Source organism: Cajanus cajan, chromosome 10 (genome assembly GCF_000230855.2).
Source record: "Cajanus cajan strain Asha chromosome 10, NIPB_CcT2T_4, whole genome shotgun sequence".
NCBI classification, from domain to species: domain Eukaryota; kingdom Viridiplantae; phylum Streptophyta; class Magnoliopsida; order Fabales; family Fabaceae; genus Cajanus; species Cajanus cajan.
This window is the reverse complement of record NC_138526.1, coordinates 21,413,070-21,422,937: the sequence shown is the minus strand read 5'-3', so window position 1 is coordinate 21,422,937 and position 9,868 is coordinate 21,413,070. Positions and strand designations below refer to the sequence as shown.

Genomic DNA, 9,868 nt, shown 5'->3' with positions numbered 1-9,868 from the left:
TATTGCACTCGCCCTCTATTTCTTTTTGATGATTACAAAGGGGGAGAAAGAACACAATATCACAGAAAATATCTATCAACTGAAAATTGAAAAGGTCACTATGTAAGGGGGAGATCATAGTCTAAGGGGGAGGAACCTTAGAACTTTAGAGAACGAACATAGAAACCCTTACATTACATGTATATGATATTTGTTTGCCCTGTCTCTGATACAAGATGCTTGATATGTATATCTAAAAACGATTGATAGATTATATTTGTCATCATCAAAAAGAGAGAGATTGTTAAGTCAGACGAAGCACATTCGCAATTCTCACCGAGGTTTTGAATATGACAAATATAATACATATTGTTATTTCTAACATGTTCATTAGTGTTTCAGATGGATAACAATAAGTTCAGGCAAAAATGAAGGACAAAGTATGATCAAGCATAATCAAATTGAACAAGACATTAGACGATAACAAAGCTAGTATCAAGACTAAGGTTGATCCAGGCCCAAATCAAATACAAGATAAGACGAATCACTACTACAAGATGTATTATCTACATCGGTTCAGTGAGGTAATCTACATCGGTTCTAAAGCTGATGTAGAATATGGCGACTTAGAAATACATACACTTCTACATCAGTTTTGAAACCGATGTAGATTTTTGCACAAATCTAACCACAAATCTACATCGGTTGTTAGTAAAATCGATGTAGATTATACAAATCTACATCTGTTCTACTGACAACCGATGTAGATTGCATTTTTTTAAAAAAAACTTCATTTATATTTTAGATTCTTTCTTATTACCTGTAATAAACATACATACACATAGATATATATATATATATATATATATATATATATATCTCAAACAGAAATTGTATAGTGCACTATTTTTCTCAATTACATTACTTAAGTAGAGTGGATACAATTTAACTTGTTTAATAAATCAAAAAAATTGTTCAAACTTAGTAATGGTTAACAAAAGTATATAAGGACAAGAATAGAAAGAAATATGGATAGGATTACCACTAAACTATAGACAAATATCCATCCCTGCATGTCATCATTTTTCTATAAAAGAATTTGTGAAGAAAAGGACAAAAAAAAGAAAGAGGGAATTAAGGTCCTCCGAAAGGCTAAAACATATCATAGTGTAAAAACTAGAAAAAATAAAAAATAAAAACAAGGACAAAACAGAGAATAAAAACCCGAGTTTAAAATTTCCAAGTGCTAGATTAAGGATTTTGCAGACATACTCTCTTTGAATGAGACTAGCATTAATGCTTCCAAAGAAGCCAAATATTTCATTCATGCCCAAAAGAAAATCTCTCGTGTGTTTATTTGGCATCTAGAAAGAGCGTGGAATTGGAGCTTGGAATCTGCTCTCGACCTATTATTTCTAATTTTTATACTTGGGAAGGTTTTTGAGCATTAGAATTACAACTCCATCTCTGTGTCGATAAAAACACATTTTGATTTTTCTAGTTTTAATTCTTCCTATTTGTTCTATAATTATTGTAATCACACTCTTACTTGTTTAAATACATAAAATGAGTGTTTAGTTATCTATATCTGCTCCTGTTTGTTTAATTGTTATGGGTATAATTTCAACACTATCATAATATTGTAATTTTTCCAACACCATCTAGTTTGATAATTATTTGTTCCTATCCATCCCTTCTTTTGTTAGATATTGTTAAATTTGAATAGTTCCTATTTGTTCTATCTCATGAAATTTGGAGTGTTTCAAGTTTGGACGTGCAAAGGAATTAGATTGTTCAATTGAACAAATGTATTTTTTCATTCCAGCTCTTTTTTGTTCTTGATATAGTTTCTCGGTAACATCAAAAGGATTCCAAATCCTCCTATTTTTTAAAACATTTTTCTCCTATGAATTCTATTATACTCACACACATACCAGTCTACATACAAACATGATTTCTAAGCATACCTTAGAGCTAGAAAACTAACATAACAGCGCAGAAACTGGGCTGCACCTTCAATAACCTTGACATATAAACTCCTTTTACACCTGAAATGTAAATTCAATCAGGGCGCCATTAAGTAGAATATAATATTTGGATAAGATGGAGGAGACTAACAACAAAGGAAACATTAGATTTGGAGAAAATAATAATTTAAGCAAAATTAAATCATTGCATAAGTAGTTCAAAGAGAAAATGGTTAGCATAGATTCAAATTCAAATATGAATAATAGTAAATCATTTGAAAAGGGCTCACCATAAAATACATAACCAATCAAAAGTCTCACCATAAATTTCAAATTGATTTTGAACATTACTGATACTGCTTCCAACATTGAGATAAGACCCAAACAATTGAAATAACAAAGAGACCTGTACGAAACAATTAATTTACCACATCAAATCCATTGATTGTGGGAAGCACAAAAGTAAGCAACCAAAATACCAAGTCCTAAGAATATCTGAAAGTGGGTCAAAACTATATGCAATAAAGTGTAAATTTAAAAACTGACCAAATAAACATATGCACTAGAATTATTTGAATCTTAAAATATTTTCTAGTATCTTGAATTATCACTCAAGAGTGGTTTCCATATTTTACCATACTTCATGATTCATTTTGATATTCAACTAGCATTATAAGTCACATATTAGTATAAATAGAAGTTGTGAATTTCATTTGGTAAGATGTAACACATCATTACACACCAAATATTATATTAGGATATAGGGAGGTTGTTCTCTTTTTCCCCCCACCTCTAACCTTAATCTCTATAATTTCAACAAAGATGAGTAAGATAAAAAAAATGTGAACACATGATTCTACACCTGATGATTCCAAGCCGCTTCAACTAAATGAGTGCCATATTCTTCAAGCATCACATATAAAAGCACAAATGCATCCCAATACCACTGGCTGTTATTAATCAGATCATCTATCATCGGAAGGTTCCCGAAACCAAGCGACTTGGCTTCCTTGTAAGCCCATTTTTCCCTCTTTGTTACACCATGGGGTAATGAATGCTTTTATTTGGTATTCCTTTTTGAAATGCTAGATATGGAATCCTTTCCTCCTTGTATATTCAGAGCCATCTTGAATATATGTAAACTCTGCTTCCTCACTAAACTCTCCTTGTCAACCTGACCAGATTCAATTTGGTTCTTAAGTAGGCAAAGCAATAACAAATTAAATAAACTGACAGAATATCACTAAACAGAGCTTGAGTACCAGCCCAATTTTTATTTCATCCCAAAACTCTTTTTTTACTCTTATGTCAAATTTGTCAGTTTTAATGATTGTACCACTATCAGCATCTTCACATTCTTCTTTAGACCAGGAAAAAGAAAAATACAAAGATAGTATATTATATGCCTCTCTTCTCTCTAATGGCCTAATTGAAAACAGTGTTCTACAACAGTTCCAGAGTTTGATGAAGAAATACTCCCTGAAAGCCAATAATATACAAGATACATTCATAAATAGAAGATAGAATGCATATATATATATATATATATATATATATATATATATATAAGATGAACATTAATCAATACATCTGAACCTACCAAGAAAACCCGTGTTTCCTCCCACGAATTGAGATTTCAAATGAGCAATTTGCAGGCAATGCTTTAAGAATGATAGGAAGAAAAAGGCCAACTACGCAAGACCTGTGCTCTGGACTATGTAAAAGCATCCGCTCAAACATATTACATAATTCCCAAGTCAAAACTTTAACAAATTTATCTGCAATGCACCCTTTTCTTTCTGCTGATTTAGGGAGTGTATCTATTTGCATATACTGAAGGGCAGCTTCCACAATTACAGTCAGAACATTACAAGATGTTGGCAATTTGAAACTATTTGACGGAGACAGTAATAGCTCCTTATCCAATAGTGGATCAATCATGACATTAGGCGAGTCTTGGTGAGACAAATTGCTACTCCATTCATAAAAATCCAAGTCATCATTATGAAGCTTACCTATGGAATGACCAACTGATCTTAAGAAAATTGGCACCAAAGTAGCTTCAAGAACTCCCCAGGCACGAGTTTCAATCACTACACCTATGAACAACTCTGTGATCTAACATCAAAATGATGCACATCCAACAACAATAGACGCAAAATAGAAAAAAAAAATTAGTTAAGAGTCCTCCGACAATAACTAATAAAACACTAGCAACTTCTGTATTAATACCTGATTAAGTAATTCATGCTACAACAGTTGTAGCACCTTAGCTAAAAGAAGAAAGCATCTCCACACAAACAAACTTGCGACATCACAATCAGCCCCTGCAAAGAAATAAATTAGACGGGGGTAATGTTAGAGCTGCAAATACTATATTTCAGCATAGCATCCTAGTTTCCACTTAAAATCCACTTCTAGATGAAAAACAGAGCAAAAGCTACACAAAATGTAAGGGGCAGGAGCTGAAAGCTCAAGGTTGTAGACCCCTAAAATTGTCCGGGTCGGAAATAAAGCTTGAAGACTCTCGAAGACTGAAGGATAATCAGCCAGAAGGACTCCTCGAAGGCCCTAGGAGGGTTCTCTGTAGGTCTAGAGGTCTTAGAATAGCTAAAAATAAGGAAGTGGAGGGAAAAAGCCCAATACGGCCGTACTGAACTTAATACGGCCGTATTGAAGCTTCAATACGGCCGTACTGAAGTCAGTACGACCGTATTGACACTTCAATACGACCGCCGCGAACTCAATACGGGCGTATTGAAATTTCTGACTTTCAATACGACCGTATTGAACTCCAATACGACCGTATTGAAGTTCAAAAATTTCAATACGGCCGTATTGGCCCTGTAGGCCGTACTGCGCCTATTCCCTATAAATATGACGTCAATTGGACGTCATTCCACACTTTTCAAGATAGTTTGAACCCTCTCCTTGAGTATTCTGGGGTTTTTGAGCAGTGTTCTGCCCTAGAAATCACTCGGAGAGTTGATCCGACGAAGTTCTTGAGCCCCGAGCCATTTTGCTTGAGGATCGAACCTAGTCGAGGGGAAATCTTTTTGATTCCCTTAGTTAAAATTTTGTTCTAGGAGAGCGAAGAGCGGGCTTGTAGAGCGTGGGAACGCCAAAACGCTTCCCAGTTCATTTTTTATAAAAAAGCACGCTTCAAGAGGTTTCCTTTCAATCCTTCCTTTTACTGCTTTCTGTGTGTATATTTAAACTGTCATCATGTAGATAGTCAATTCATAATTGTTTAGAATAAATAGGGGTAATTTAGTAATTTTATACTGTTCTGTTAAAAATAATCTGTCATAGGGAACCCGAAAGGGGCGCTGTGGGGTGCTAACACCTTCCCCACGCGTAACCGACTCCCTTACCCAACTCTGGTTGTAGTGGCCAAAGTTGATTTTTAAATCAATTGCCTTATCCCTTTTTCCAATGTTTTGAGTAAAACATTGGTGGCGACTCCACGAACCCTCCTTTTATGAAAACCACTAATCCATGGAGGGTCCCGCTTGGGATTAATATGGATTAGTGAGCCTTTTAATAAAATTGTTCGTTTGACGAGGTCTCAGTTTGAGAATAAGTCATTCTAGCAATCCACTATTTTTAAACAAATAAACGAGTCCAACCATCCCTCGCGAATGCCGAAAGCCCGTTTCGGGCCGGTGGCGACAGATGGCGACTCCGCTGGGGAAGCCTTGAGAGTCAGTCCCATTTAGTGACAGATTATTTTTAACAAATAATAGTTAAAATTACTTCATTACCCCTTGCTTGTATTATAATATGTTTTATTATATGGCTTTAAATAACTGTTGTATGCTTAAATTCCGCAATTGTTTGAAATAAAAACTGCACACAAACCTTTGCACACAACAGTTCCCTCTATACCCGGGGGCATGAGTGGTAATCCATAGGGAGTGGATGTTAGTACGGCCGGTTGATGGGTTTATAGGAGCCTATGAGACCGTTGTCGAAAAGCATCACTCAAGGTGATAACCATGAACTTGAGTCCGACGGTGCGTTGGAGCTTTCCATCGACCTACGACAAGAGGAATTGGGTCCCTATAATGGGGGCACCTTGGGGGCCTTTGACCAAGTGAGAACAGTTAGATCCTCCTTGAATATGCACTTTTCTGCAGGAGACCCCTACCTCGTAATTCGCTCGTGACTGTTCGTGGATGAGTGAATTGTTTGTACATTCGTTATGTGACATTGTTTGTGCATTAATAAATAACCTCGTGATAAGGTCTAAAAATAATCCCCATGCATAAAAAACCATGACATGAGAGGAAAGACCATGTGTGAAAATATAATAAAAGTGAGGAGCATGTACATCATTACCAATAAGACATCATGCATCCTCATGAAAACATACATTTTAGGATCACCAATACCTCTTGACATGAGTGAAAGAGACCCATGACTATAGAGATTCTCCGTTGGGGAGAAATCATAGATAAAGAAGGGTGGTAAACTTCCGTCTTAAAAAGGCAGCGCCTTAAAGATGGAGGTTTATCAAGCTCGTGTTAAAGAGTGTATTCATTCCATAAAATAAACTAACTAAACATTCATTTTAGAAAGTGGCTGGTCATCTCTCTATCCTTACGCGCGCACGGAAAATCAAGAAAATGGAAGCATTGGAGGAGCAAAACAAGAAGCTCACAACCGAGCTTTCACAGCTTAAAGAGCAGATGGCGCAAATGATGGAACTCATGCGTCATCACAATATCCATGATTCTCATCATAGTGATCATGGGTCCCATCATGAGGGAGAGGAGGAAGAGCATGAAAGAGATCCTCCAAACGCCGTACCCCTTGGGGCAGGAATTATAATAAAAGAGCCCGAGGTCTCAAAGGAACAATTCCATGCCCTCGAGGATCGGCTAAGGGCTATGGAGGGGCATGACTTTGACATTAAGGATGCCGCCGACATGTGTTTGGTGAGGGACATTCAATTCCCTCCTAAATTTAAAGTGCCAGATTTCCCAAAGTACGTGGGATCGACTTGCCCTAAAAGTCATCTCACCATGTACTGTCGCAAGATGGCTGCATATGCCACAAATGAAAAGCTATTGATCCACTGCTTTCAAGAGAGCTTAGCTGAAACTGCACTCAACTGGTATATGCAGCTAGATGGAAATCTAGTACACACATGGAGGCAGTTGGCCGACGCCTTCCTCAAGCGCTACAAATACAACATCGACCTAACACCCGATAGGTCTGATCTTCAAGCCTTGAGTAAAAAGAACGATGAATCCTTCAAGGCGTACGCCCAACGTTGGAGGGAGTTGGCGGCACAGATAGAGCCCCCGCTGTCGGATAAGGAGACGGTGTCCTTATTCATCAACTCGTTGACTGGTCCCTATTACGATAAAATGATAGGGAACACAACGACACTCTTCTCGGACATCATCACCATAGGAGAAAGGGTGGAACAAGGACTTAAAAGTGGGAAGCTGGCTAAGCCTTCCCAATCATATGAAGCTAAGAAGGCCTTTGGGAAGAAGAAAGAAGGAGGAGTCAACACTGTAACCATTGCTCCGTCTTCTTCCGCTTCGAAGTCAGGCAAATCGCAAAACAACTCTGTGAAGAAGTTTGATAGACTTCCGACCACTTACAGCGATCTCCTGCCGAAGCTAGTGGAGGCGCGCCTTATAGCTTACATTCCACCAAAGAAGGTGAATCCACCCTACCCCGATTGGTACAATCCACAAGACAAATGTCTATACCATTCGGGGGCACAGGGGCACTCAACGGAGAACTGCCGAGCTCTCAAATACAAGGTCCAAGACCTTATCGACGCTGGGTGGGTCACTTTCGATTCGACGGCGCCCGACGTGAGCAAGAATCCTCTACCGCAGCAAGAGTAGAGAGAAGGGCAAGCCATGATAGGGCCCCTCCACATTTTTCTTTTAGGGACTCATGATCAGTACCCGAGATCATGAGGACCTTTTTCATGTAAATAAAGGGTTTTGTACAGTTTTACACTCATATATCAATAAAAAGGCATTTTTCACACAATTATTCTCGCATTTTTGTTCTATTCTCTCTCTCTCATTTATATTAATAAACTCTAAACCTAAACAGAACCAATAAATAATTATGTCTGTGATTGCTCGCTCTGATCGGGATCCGAAAGCCGAGGGTGAATGGGTTGAGTTGGACAGTAATGAGGAGACCATCTCTCCGGACCTGCAAAGACTGCTAGATCAAGAAGCTCGTCTACTCCAACCGAATCAAGAAGAATTGGAGACCGTGAATTTGGGGCAGGGTCAAGAGTTGAAAGAGATCAATATTGGGACCCGTATCAGTGATGGAATAAAAACGCAATTAATTCAATTATTGAGGGAATACAAGGACGTATTTGCATGGTCGTACCATGATATGCCCGGGTTGGATTCCAACATTGTCGAACACAAGTTGCCCTTAAAAGAGGGGTTTCGACCTATTAAGCAAAAGCTTCGACGAATCAAGCCCGAATGGTCCTTAAAAATTAAGGAGGAGGTGGAAAAACAATTGGACGCGGGATTTTTGGTTGTATCCCAGTATCCCGAATGGCTGGCTAACATTGTGCCAGTCGTCAAAAAGAATGGGAAAGTTAGAGTGTGTGTTGATTATAGGGATTTGAATCGTGCCAGTCCAAAGGACGATTTTCCCTTGCCACATATTGATACACTCGTGGATCACACCGCCACAAACACACTCTATTCCTTCATGGATGGATACTCGGGGTATAATCAAATCAAGATGAATATAGAAGACCGCGAGAAAACTTCTTTCATTACACCCTGGGGAACTTTCTGCTACAGGGTGATGCCCTTTGGACTTAAAAATGCGGGTGCCACCTACCAACGAGCGATGGTGACTCTATTCCACGATATGATCCACAAAGAAATTGAAGTATACGTGGATGACATGATCGCAAAGTCGAAAGACGAAATGGACCACATCCAATATTTGAGAAAATTATTCAATCGGCTTCGTAAGTATCAGCTTAAGCTAAACCCAGCTAAGTGTACCTTCGGAGTTCGGTCGGGTAAGCTTCTTGGGTTCATCGTCAGTGAAAAAGGCATAGAGGTGGACCCCGATAAAGTAAAGGCAATAATGGAAATGCCTCCTCCTAAAACTGAAAAAGAAATTAGAGGATTCCTCGGCAGGGTGAACTACGTCGCAAGGTTCATCGCACAGTTGACTGACACGTGCAAACCAATATTCAAGCTGTTGCGCAAGAATCATTCCGAAACTTGGGATGAGAATTGTCAACGAGCTTTTGACAAGATCAAACAGTGCTTGGCCAATCCACCAGTATTGGTGCCGCCTGTCGAGGGAAGGCCATTAATCCTCTATCTAACAGTGCTTGATGAGTCCATGGGAGCCGTGCTAGGGCAACAGGACGAAACTGGAAAGAAAGAACAAGCCATCTACTACCTGAGCAAAAAGTTCCTTGATTATGAAACCCGCTACACGCCATTAGAAAAGACTTGCTGTGCGTTAGCGTGGGCAACACAAAGGCTCAGGCAGTACATGATAAGGCATACTACTTGGTTGGTTTCCAAAATGGACCCAATTAAGTACGTGTTCGACAAACCAATAATCACTGGGAAGATTGCCCGATGGCAAGTGCAATTATCAGAATTTGACATCATACATGTCACACAAAAGGCCATCAAGGGTAGTACCTTAGCTGATTACCTAGCACACGGGCCGACCAATGACTATCAATCCCTTCAGGATGATTTCCCCGATGAACATGTAATGAGTATACAACATGAAGATCCTAAGGACGATGCGTGGACCATGTATTTTGATGGAGCCTCCAACATGCTTGGACAGGGGATCGGGACAGTGTTAATCTCCCCACAAGGAAAGCATATCCCTCTAACAGCAAGACTCAATTTCGACTGTACAAATAATATGGCCGA

The 9,868-nt window shown here is 38.8% G+C and overlaps 1 long non-coding RNA gene across 1 annotated transcript; it reads right to left on the bottom strand.

The window, feature by feature from the left end:
- Positions 1-1,597: 1,597 nt before the first annotated feature.
- Positions 1,598-5,775, bottom strand: LOC145952661 (uncharacterized). The gene is made up of 4 exons (XR_014430165.1): positions 4,179-5,775; positions 3,547-4,064; positions 2,809-3,120; positions 1,598-2,352 (listed from the first exon to the last, which is right to left on the bottom strand). It is a non-coding gene; the product is annotated as an uncharacterized LOC145952661 (long non-coding RNA).
- Positions 5,776-9,868: the final 4,093 nt, after the last annotated feature.